Here is a 12,904-nt window from a genome sequence, read left to right on the forward strand (position 1 = left end):
ATTAGATTTGAGACTTTATATAGGTTTGCCATTTCCCACCGTAGACCCAAAAATTCAGTAAATAATTCTTTCTACTATTAGATAAAAATAAATAAACTTTCAAATCAATGAAAATAAGAGTTTTGTCGCTCCTTAATAAATTGTTATATATATAAAATAAAATTTAAATTTTTTACTATAAATAAATTAGTTGCTTATTTCACTAATTTAAATTAGTTAAACAAAGAATTTTGTTGTTCAAATATTTTTTTTCTTTTTAATTTAGTCCAATCGCATTATTAGGTATTTAGGAAATTTTTTGATGGAAGATGCAGATTACATAAATTTAATATTGTTTACAAATTTATTATCTATTATTTATTATATTTATTATATTCTCAATACTGTTATATGTTTAAGTTTTTTTTGACAATTAAATCCAACCAAATTAGTTCAGCAATAATTAAAAACATTTTAAAAAAAGCGTGTGCACATAACAATTATATGCGGATTTTGTTCTTCTTCCACTCTCATCCTAAAACCCTTTCTTTCACTCTTAGTTTAAAACCTTTCACCTTAATCTTCAAATTTCAAAATCTTTCAAAATGAAAGCACAAAAATTCGAACGAATCCTAAGAAAAAAGAAACTGGCGATCATTCGAGGTAATGAGTTCGATTCTTCTTCATTTTATTTTTTAGTATTGCTTTTTTTTTCCTTATGTGCTTTGATTCTGTCTGTGTATGAAGTTTCATATTATGTATTCTATATTTCAATGTTTATGTTATGTCTTTGATTCTGTATTTCATTGCTGAATTTCATAATGTATGTGCTGTCTTTAAATGTTTGTGTACTAAGGTCCATTATTTGTGTGTCTTTAAATGTTTGTGTACTAAGGTCCACTATTTGTGTGTTATGTTTTATTTTTTGCGTGCTTTGATTTATTGTATGATTTTAGTTATGAAATGCAACACATCTCTGGCAATCACAAATGAGCATATATTTTGTTGCTACATCTCTCAAGACTAGACAGATGCTGCTGAGAGGTGAGTTTCCTTGTTTGTGTGCTAGAATAGCTAATTGTTATGATGTGTTTTGTATTTTATGTGTTGAGAACCAAATATTGTGTGCTTGTATGTTCTTTTACACATTTTTATATAGATTAATTAAAACTAATATAATCGATTTTAGTAAAAGAGAACAAGTTATAGTTGTTCCTCAACATCCACCTCTTTCACATGTAACATCTGGCATTGAGGAGGAAAAGGAAAAAACTGTTGACCCAGCAACTAAAGATCAGATAGATGCTGCTGAGAGGTGAGTTCTCTAATTTTATGTGCTAGAATAGCTAATTGTTGTGTTGTATTTTGTATTTTATGTGTTGAGCAGCAAAATTTCTTCTGTGTAACCAAATTCTTTTATTTTTGTATAATTTCACTAAAGCTAATCAAGTAGATATTGCTATTGGGTTGTGGATGATTAAAAATATTACAATTGAGAAAGATTTGATTTCTCATTTTCGTCCTTTGACCTTGGAATTGATATACAGTTATCAACTCAGAAAGCAGCTATCACACAAGTGGATCAACAACAAAAGAAAATATTGATTCGTGGTTTTAATGTCAAGAACACAAATATTTATTTTCTGCTTATTCTAACATTTTTGGGGATTTGGTTTAAAATTTATTGTATAAATTTGCTCTCTTTATTCAATGTCAAGAATACAAATATTTTGTAATTTTATTTGTTGTTGTCTTTATTGTATATCACAAAAATTGTTATACTAGCACAAAAATAATCATGCCTAACACATAAATTGTGTAGCGTGGCACACAAAATATTTCTATCAGCACAAACGGCTCATTTTTTGTTTTATTCTAACATGTACCAAAATTCATCACGATTTCTAACTAAAATAATGAAAAAACAAAATTACAAATATCTTTGTTTCTCTTTATTTATAAATTTATGTTCGATTTGATTGAATCATGCTTTGTTCATGATAAAGAATTAAACATTGCTCCACTATTGATCTATGATCTACCAAATTCAAATCCTAAAAAAAATGAATTTAGAGAATTAAAAACAAATTAAACAAATAATATAAAATGACATATGAAAATTACCTCAATGCGAACTTTCTTTTTTTTTCTTTGATGCATTTATAATTTTAGGCATACAAAAATTGATCCTGAAATAGTCACAATGATCATTACATAAAAAAAACATTTTGGTTCAGCTCAGTATACAAATACTTAGGCATAGTACATATTTCGGGTAGCATAGTACATAAATTCACATATATAGAATAAAAATCAAATCATAGAACAACACTAATTTCTCAAACAATAACTCAACAAACAAAAACTTAGATCATCATAAATAATCAGAATCAAGAACAAAAAAAACCAAAATATATACAAATAGCACATAAATATCGAATATAGAAGCTAATACCCTCGTAGCTCACACTAATTTGTCAGAAACATTAAATATATAGAATCATTCAATGCAAAAAAAAGTCATTCATAACTCCTCAATTATGTTCGATACAGAAAAAATATCCAATTCACACTGATTTAACTCATTTAAACTACAATCTTTTATAATCACCAAAGATTCGCGTATTTAACGAGAATTTAGATCTGATTTCACAAGTATTACGTACTTCTGAACAGAATGTAGAGAAAGAGAATGTGTCTAGCACAATGTAGAGAAAATTGAAAGAGAAGGAAGAAGAAAGAGAAAAAATTGAAAGAGAAGGAAGAAGAAAGAGTTGAGCACAATGCAAAGAAAAAGAAAAACATGAGAGAAGAAAGAAAAAGGTTTTGAGAGTAAGCCTCACATGTCTCAAGGGGGCAATAACCTCCCTAAACTTCAATTTTTTCTTATAAACTATATGTAAAGTCTGATTTAGCCTCCCTTAATTTTTTTTAATTTCTTTATATTCGAATATTAAACTTTGGGCCCTCCTCAAATTTTATGCTAGTTCTACCCCCTGAGTAATTTTTTAATTTATTTCTTTTAGTTTATTAAGCCAAATCAATTATACTAATTATGTGTATTACTTAATTAATTTGATTAATTCATTAGATATTAAAATAATAAATCTACGTATAAAATAGACAATTAAGATATTTTTAATTAATAATTAAATCAAATTTAAATAAAGTGAATTTAGAACTAAATTAGAATAAGATAACTTTTACTTATCCAAATTGAATATAATAAATACAAATTGATTTGATTAGATAGCTATGGTCTTTTGGTCTTTTATATATAGATGACCAAACAAAATTATAAAAATTATCATTTTTATTACTCTTACCATTTTAGTTCTTCTTTTTCTCTCTTTTTTTTGTTTTTTTTTGTTCAACACTATTTTTATATTTCTTGATTAATTAATAAAGTTATCAAATAATGTTAAGCTAATACTTCGGATTTGATCTAAAGTTTTAATTTTCTTAATTTAATTCTAAAGTTGACTTCTGTAACTCACGTTAGCCCCTCGAATATTTTTCATTAATAGCGTGCTAACATGATATATTGATAACATGTTAGATAGTGACATGTGGCATATCAACATGAACAGTGGTGCAACATGGCAGAATACAGTTTATCTACATGACACTTTAATTATCATTTGTTCAGGTGTTACCAAATGACATCATTACAAGTGGCTTAATTTAATTCCTAAATTTTGTTAAACGAATCAAAATTCTTAATATTTTTAATTAGATAAAACTTTTTTTTATTATTTACATATTTGTGAAGTGACCACTTTAGCTCACAACTTTAAAGTTTAGAGACTAAATTGACTAGTTTAGCAAATTTAGAAATTAAATATGAGTCACTTACAATGATGGCATGTCATTGAAACATAGGTAAATCATAAAGCAACACATGAACAATTGTTTTCTTATCACATAATATAATTGTCCACATTAATATATCATGTATCACTATCTGACATGTCATTATCCGATTACATATGATCGAACCATTTTCTAACACGTGACATTGATGGTCCAAATAAGTATGTCATATCTATATGTCATGTCAACATGATGTAAAGAAAAATATTTGAGAAATTAATGAGTCATGAATGTCAATTCTAGAAATTAAATTGAGTAAATTGAAATTTTAAAAATGAATTTGAGATGCGAGTGTAATTTGTGGACCAATTTGAGTATAAACTCAATAATTTTAGTTATTATTTTATTTTTAATAAGATGACAAATTAACAATAATCCACGAGAATAAATTTATATTGAATACTTTTTGAGTATTCAAAAAAAAAGATTATCAATGTATTAATAGTACAAAATTCATAAAGTAAAGATTACAAAAAGTAATTTAAATTTTTTTATTAAAATGAAAAAAATAAGGATTATGAAAATTAAATACACAACTTTAAACTCAAATGAGTTGCTTAAAACTAAACCATTAAAAGGTACGCAAGGACAATGTCGTGTAACAACCAATATATATAATATTAGTGATTCATTAGAAAAAACATAAGTTGTTGATAAAATAAAAAATTAGTTCAATAATTGTAGATATATTTTGAGGCTCATTATTTTATATGAAAATTTTATGTGAGTTGTGCTAGGTTATGAAGGTTAGGTGTGTTAGACTCAGATGTGACGGCTGGGTTTTAAAATTAACGTAGAAGAAATCGAACCGTCTGATTTATTTGATGGTGAAAATAGGGACACAAATCGGACGGTTCAATTTGTGTGAAACTAAAATTTTGAATTTGCATGAGAGTAATCGGACCGTCCGATTATAGGCATATTAAAAAAAATTAAACGTTCAACCCATTACCTAGTTGCAGAGATCTTTCTTAAGTGACGAAAAAATTAGATGATAAAGTTGTATTAAAAGTGTATTATTTTAGTCAGATTTTGTTACAAACATATGAAGGAATGAAACTTGTATGTGAGAATCTGTTAGATATTGTTATTCCATTCACAATCTCATTTGAAGAACTAAAAGGTGTGATTTGTGAGAAGATATATTCTCAAATGTCAAGGAGAGTGTCATGTATTTTATATAGGTATCCTATATCTGTATTTGGCGGATTCGTTCAATTTCAAACCAAATATATAACTGATGAAGCGAACATGCAAGAGATATTTTCAATGTATATTGAAAGTCGCTCCTAGATGTTGTTCATTGAGTTCGAACAATCTGAAACTAATCAAAATATTGAACGGGAAGATTACAATAGTGATAGTGAGGAAGAGTTTGAAAGCAACTGTGAGGTCGTTGGTCCAGATGGAGACGAAGATCAAGCTGACGGCAGTATGGAGGCAGATGTGACACTAGCAAACCAACATCTGTTTGAGGAGCCATCTTTGATGCGTGCATTGGATTTGGAGGCTATGCATACACCAAAGTTTCTTGAATATATGAATGCAGGTACATGATTTGAATATTTGCCCTAGAGATTAGGATTTTATTGTTTATTATATTATTAATGGATTAATTAGTTACGTGACATATGAAAATATAATTAATTAGTATTTGTTTATGTCTTTATTTAGTTAAATTTAAAATAAGGTTGTTTTTGTTATTTATTTAGTTAATATTAATTAGTATTTATTTACATATTTATTATTTATTTCATTGAAATTGAGATCATTACAAGATTCTAAATAAATATATGTATATATTTATATTAATTTAGTGAATATCTGAACGTGTATAAATATAAAATAAGTTCATAATGATATATAATTTATCGGCAGATTTCACTTATTTAATATTTATTTATTAAATATTTATCGTATGGTGTTATTGTAGCGGAACTCTTTGTTGTGGCGTATGGTAAATTTGCTGTGGGAATAGAATTTAGTTCTAGAAAAGCTGCCATCATGTCGATGAAAGATTATACCATCTGCAGAGGTATAGACTATAACATTTTATGTCAGGTGTACACAGTATTGGCCATGTTGTGATTGGCTGATCAGGGTTAGCATGATCTGCAGAAAGTCCTGTTGGGGTTATAAGGACATATATTGGTAATCACATTTGTACTAGAGCTACCATTTCTCAAGACCATTTGAAGTTGTATTCTAACACAATTGCAGAAGCAATAAAGCCGTTGGTAGAGACTGACCCCTCGATAAAGGTGAAATCAGTTATTGTGGAAGTATAGTCGAAGTTCAATTACACTATTAGTTATCGCAAAGCATGGTTGGCAAAGTAAAAGGAGGTGAAAAAATATTCAGACGTTGGAAAGCATCTTATGAAAGTTTTGCCAATATGGTTTGAGGCCATGTGTCACAAGGAGCCATCAGCTACCGACCACTTTGAAACTATGCCTGCATATCAGGGTGATGACTTGGTTATTGATATTCGGGTATTACATCAAGTCTTCTGGAGTTATTACTCTTGCATTAGAGCATTCAGACATTACAAACCAGCTGTCCAGGTAGATGAGACACATTTGTATGAAAAATATAAGGGTTGTCTGTTAGTTGCAGTTTCACAGGATGGTAACAACAACATCATGCCTATTGCATTTGCGATCGTAGTGGAAGAGACTTCTGATGCATGACACTTTTTTCTTAGTAACTTGCGACAACATGTGGTGACTCGGGATGGTGTTAGACTTATCTCTGACCGACACGACTCCATCAGTTCAATTATTGCCCGTAGTAACGGAGCTTGGTCGCCTCCTAGAACTTTTCACATGTTCTGCATCAAGCGTATAGAGTCAAACTTCTTGAGGAAGTTCAAGGCACCGTACTTGCAAAAGCTCATCGTCAACATAGGTAAATATGAATATATTGAACTTTGTTGATGTTAGAGTTGCAATTGTTACGAATCTCATTTACACGTGATATTTGTGCATGTCTGTATTATATTGCAAGACATTTGAGGACAGTGCCTGAATACGAGATGTGTTATCAGCGTTTACGAGAAAGGGATGAGGCTTACACCCATTGGTTAAACCGTATTCCACGTGAACAGTATGTGTTAGCATTCGATGGTGGTTACCGATGGGATCATATGACAATGAATATGGTGGAGTGCATCAATTCAATCTTGAAGGGGGTGTACAATCTCCCTATGACTGCACTAGTAAAGACAACTTTTTACAGACTTAATGAGTTGTTTACCAAGAAAAGAGTCGAGGCTAAGGCTCACATTAATGCTGGTCATATTTTTTTGAGCTTGTGACCTCAAAACTACATGCAAACCAACGTGCATCAGGGAACATCCAGGTTAATTATTTCGACAAGCAGATCTAGGTTTTTGAAGTGCGTGAGATGCCTGGTGGGATAGAGTACAATGTTGACTTACGTCATCAACGTTGTGACTATGGCGAATTTCAAGTGGACCGGATTCCATGTCGACATGTATTTGCATGTTGTGCGAATCAGCGGCTAGATTGGAAAGTGTATGTTCATGAAGTTTATAAGATGGACCAAGTTCGAAAAGTATACAGAGCTAGGTTTAGGCCTCTAGAAAATCCCGCAACATGGCCTACTTATCACAGACCTTGATTCGTACCAAATCCGTTCCTCATACGATTTACCAAAGGCCACCCAAGGATGACACGCTTCTTGAATGAGATGGACACTCGAATGTTGCATGCTCCTAGGCATTGTCGACTTCTCGAGTCCAAAGAATACCTACCCAGAATCACACCAGGCTGATGGCTAGATTGTGATTGCCCTTGGTATGAAGCCATGAACCCAAGTAGCTGACTAAATGAAGCTCCATCTCATGTGTCAAACTGTGAAACACTCCAATATTACTGATCTAATGGGTATGACTGTGGTATGTAATATGTTTGAGGAATATATGGATTCGAGGAATGCTGAGTTGGTTCTTGTGTTATCATGGCTTGTTGTTGTGGTTTTGGGGGGTGATGGTGGTGGTGGGGGGTGACTGTGGTGGTAAAGGTGTCTGTGGCACTTAATTCTCATTATCACCTACCGAATTGTCCTCTTAGTTATCCTACTCCATAAGAATGGACAAGTTCAAGTGGTGGCCATATTTTCTACAGTACTAGTACATGTAAAGCTCTAAGGGATGCAGTGCCTGCACAGAAAGATCAGTAAGAACATGACTAAACCGGTTCGTCCATTGCAATACCCAGAATGAATATTCGGAGGACCAGTCAAGATTTTTAGGGTCAGTCAGGAATTCCTCGTGTGCTCGGTCTAGATTCCGTTCTTGATGAGGAACGCCTTAGATTAAACCAAACTGTCGCTTATACCTGTCAGTTCCATGTCACTCAACGCATTCAAATGATATCAACGGTACTAAAGCACTCTACACTATTGAATGCTGAAGGATGTCTGCCAAAATCACGTCTGGCTCAATTAGACCAACACCATAAGCCTCCCATACAAACTGCATACATAACAGAAACATATAATTAAGCACTTGTTAATAACAAGGTCATACCAAACACAGAGACTTGTATCATAAAAACATACTTGGCCTTCTTGTAGTTCATCTAACGACCTCCTAAAGTGAGCAAGAGAATGAAATCTATATGGTCAGTCAGTACGTTCCCAATTACGCCACCAGATATCATTTATTTTGTTAACAAACCCAAAACTAAAACATTAAGATACGGTGATAACACATAGCTGAAGTTGTTCTTAGATAATTTTACCTGTTTGTAAGTGGAAAAAGTCAGCGATTGACAGGAATCGACACAAGAAATAGTAAATGGATCCATGCCCAAATTAGCAAAAGTGTTAGTGGACCATCGACCTCCTTATAGTCGAAAATGAGATGCCCTACAAAGAGATCTGTAACAAGTGTGCCAGGCAAGCCGATCCCCAACTGCATTCATCGATAATAGTAAAGTCCCGCAGTGAAGGCAAAAATTTCTAGTGTGCCGCTGTCCCATACTTGTCTCCAAATAGGATCGTCCTGAATAACAACATGATGTGGCACTTTACGTACCTTTGAATTTTAATTTCATCATTCAAGACTAAACGGTCTTTCAGATTCTATAGTCACGTCAACTTTATAAAACTACCTCTGCAATCCGCCTTCCTAGGTGCCACCCCAAACTGATCCAAGCATTCAACTTCTAGGGCATCGAAACTACTTACTGTCATTCCTTTAACTGGAAGACCATTAATCGAAAGACCAAGTATCATAGCCACGTCTTCTAATGTGATGACACACTCACCAACCGGAAGGTGAAATGTATGCATATCGGAATGCCATCTTTCGTATATGCCCCTCCACAATAAGATTGTACGAATCCAGCGACAATAAGTGGTTACACGTCAACATCCATGAACCCTACATAACGTAGCCAAATTTCACATCAATAAAAAATATCCATAAAAACTTAATTATAACAAATATACTAATAAATATATAACTAATAAAATTTAAAAACTAACTATGTACATAACTAAAAAGATTAATAAATTTCTAAACAATTCTAACATATTAATAATAATTTTTTTATTATTAATAACTAACTTATTAAAATAATTCCAAATTTAGTATTAATAATAACTCTTAATAACCATTAATAACTATTCTAAATTTAATTATTCATTAAAAGCACACATACATGGATCAATAACATATATTAATATTTTAACTATTATTATTATTATCAAGGTTCTGAAAATTAGACCGATTATCGAACTATTTTAATTACTGATTTATTGATTTACTAGTCGGTCCAATCGGAATAACCGTTTTATAATAAAATAATAAATAAAATATGAATAAGTGGATCAATTGGCATTAGTTCAGAAGCATATTATATTGCAAAGTTTAATATCTTTTAATGTGCAAAGGATAGGGGTATGTATTAATAAAAAAAGGGTTTAATTAGTTACTTGTTATATTATTATTAAAAATGCTTTTTAATTTTTTACAACTTTTCAACACTCATGGCACTGCATTTTTTTACTTCAACAACGTTGCCAATGTAAATAAAGGAAGTCTCGGTAATTAAAATAAAGTATTTGCATGCTCAAATAGTAATAATTTATTCTAGACAAAAGGGAATCATATACAACTTGTTCTATGAAAGTTTAATGAATAAACAAACAAACAAACTATAATAATATGCAATGCCAGAAACAGACCAATGATAAAATAATGAAGGGTTTCTTTTTCCAATTTTATTCTATGTTTATGTTTGTGGGGGACTAGAATCAATCAACAGAATAGCTGTTGGTACAGTCTTCCTTCTTAAATCTTATATACCTCAAATAGTTTTCTACAAAATGAAAATTGAGCACAAAGCAGGGCCTTAAAACAAAAACAAAACAACACTCGAAAATCAATTGTCTCATATAATCCAAGTTATGAGACTATTCTTATTACCCCAGTGAACCACATTTTTGCTTCCATACTTTACAACCAAACAAATACTAGAAACATAATGATAGACAACTTGTACGTTAATATTCGTAACTCCTAGGTTAGAAAGCATTTTTTTGTTTTCAATGGCTCAATGCACACTAAGATTAGTTCTTAAACAAGCAATGAAGCACCACAAACTCTTTCTTCAGTCTATGACTGAACCATAGCTTGTTAAGTGTGTGAATCTTCCAATCTCTTTTAAAATCATGTACATTGTTAACCAGGTCATTTCCAATGAACTCATATTCCAAATTACCAAGTATAATTTTCACAAATTGTTTATTCCACCAACTGCTACCAATCACAAATTCAGTTTTTATTTTATTTTTTTCTTTTTGTGTCTTTCTGCTGCAATTTACTAGAGATACAAAGAAACGTAGGAACAAATGGATGTGTAAAGAACTAGAGCATCATAAAGTTGAAGCTGACCTAAGAGGCAGAGCGAAGTGGAACCCTAGGTGAAGTTTTGAAAGTGAAGTTGTTGGAAAAAGAATCCTGTAAAAAATGAAAAGAATTGGATAAAATGAAGATAAACAAAAGAGAAAAGAAGAGACTTTGAGGTGTGAGTTGTTACTATTAGGGGAAAATGAAAAATCAATTTGGTGCAGAATTGGAAGAGAGAGTGGATGAGAGTGAGGACATCACTTCCATTCCTGTTACATTAAACTCTCTGGTGCCTTCCTCCTCTTCCTCTTGCCGCTGCAGCTGTTTTTTGGAGAATGAGAAAGAAGCTACAATTGGTGAATGAGAAGAGGAGTTGGAGACTTGGAGCACGACGACGACGACCAGACGAGGACGGAAGCAACTGTAAGCTAGGGTTTCTTTTTGGGGGGAAGAGAGCTTCGCTTGAGAGAGTGAGAGTTGAGAGGAGTTGGAGTGAACAGGAGTTGGAGAGCTCATGAACGACAACGGTGCGACAGACGGTGGGAGACAGCCCTCCTTGCCATGGCGGTGGAGGCTACTGCTAAGGTTTTGTTTTTTTGGGGGGAAGAGAGCTTCGTTTGAGAGGAGGAGGCGGCTAATGTCTGAAGGCTTTCCCGTTTTCATTTTTATACAAAACACAAAACGGCACCTTTAGGAAAATTGGTCGGGTCCCGGTTCGGACTAACCGACCGGTTCAACAATTCTCAAATGGTTTTGAGATTAACGGTTTTATAAGTTGAACCAAACCATAAACATTCGGTTCGCAGTTGAATCGGTCGAACCGGCCAATTCAATCCGATTTTCAGAACATTGATTATTATAATAACAACAATAATTATTATTATATCCAAAAATTTAAACACTTATTTATACCACAATAAATATATTAATTAAATATCTAAATAACCCTAATATCACTATATTAATATTTAACATTAAATTTATTAATAATAATAATAAATAATTTCTTAAAAATACCAACTTTAGTGTTCATAATTATTAATTAACTCAATAAATTTATCAATTATTTCTTAACAACTTTCGGTTACTTAACAACTTATTATCTACTATTTTTATATTAATAACAATAATTATTATATCCAAATATTTAAAAACATAATTATAATTACAATATCATAAATATATTAATAAACTATCTAACAACAATTTATTACTTACTAATCAAATATCTAAGAACAATTAACTAATTATTAAAACACCTAACTATATCTATATTTATAAAAACAATTAACATATTAAATGCTCTAAAACATTCAAAAATACATATAATACTAACTACCAAATGAATATATTTTCTAACAATATCGGAAATACTATTCATTAACTAAATAAATAAACACATATTTAACAGTTTCATATATCACATTGTTAATAACATTTTAACTATCGTTTAATTATTATTAATAATATTAATCTCTACTATCATTTCTATTATTTTTATTAAATTAAAAAATTAATTAACAGTAATTTACATAATTAGAGTGACTGAGATAATTAACAATGTGTAACTCTTAGACGATCAATTTCTCTAATTTTTTGTCTTCTTGGCGTGCTTAAGCTTCAGTTGTTGCTGGAAATGATGGCTTTAGTTCTTCAAAGTTGTTGAAGAACAACTTCAGAGAGAAAGGTGTTGGTGGGGTGGTGGGATTTTTGAAAGGGATCGACGAGTGAGAGAGAGTGTGTGTGTGGGAGTAAGTATATCAACCATGGAAGAGCCGACTGCATAGACAACACGTTGACGATGGTATACAAATTGGACGGTCCGATTTGTATATCCTAATTGAACCGTCTGATTACTTTCTCCCCAAATTGGATCGTCCAATTTGTTTTTTCTGACATCACAGTTGCGTTAAACACCCTGCACCCCCATAATGGTGCAATGCACCAACCTAACTCTCATTTGTAAATTAAAAAGTGACCTTTTGACATGTGATACAACATAATGATTAACTGGTTATGATATCTAAGAAAAAGAACTATTTGTGATTAAACTTTCATTCCATGATTTACGTTATAGAAAATCTTTTTATATGTATAATATTGTTAAAAAGACAAAATATCACAAGTCTATGTGTTTAGGTTAAATGACAACTTAAAGGTCATATTCTCATA

The 12,904-nt window shown here is 31.4% G+C and overlaps 1 long non-coding RNA gene across 1 annotated transcript; it reads right to left on the reverse strand.

Moving 5' to 3' along the window:
* Positions 1-7,047: 7,047 nt before the first annotated feature.
* Positions 7,048-11,356, reverse strand: LOC107491052 (uncharacterized). Its single transcript, XR_008009425.1, has 5 exons — positions 10,923-11,356; positions 10,778-10,843; positions 8,619-9,262; positions 8,437-8,467; positions 7,048-8,350 (listed from the first exon to the last, which is right to left on the reverse strand). It is a non-coding gene; the product is annotated as an uncharacterized LOC107491052 (long non-coding RNA).
* Positions 11,357-12,904: the final 1,548 nt, after the last annotated feature.

This window comes from Arachis duranensis, chromosome 5 (genome assembly GCF_000817695.3).
Source record: "Arachis duranensis cultivar V14167 chromosome 5, aradu.V14167.gnm2.J7QH, whole genome shotgun sequence".
Lineage (NCBI taxonomy): Eukaryota > Viridiplantae > Streptophyta > Magnoliopsida > Fabales > Fabaceae > Arachis > Arachis duranensis.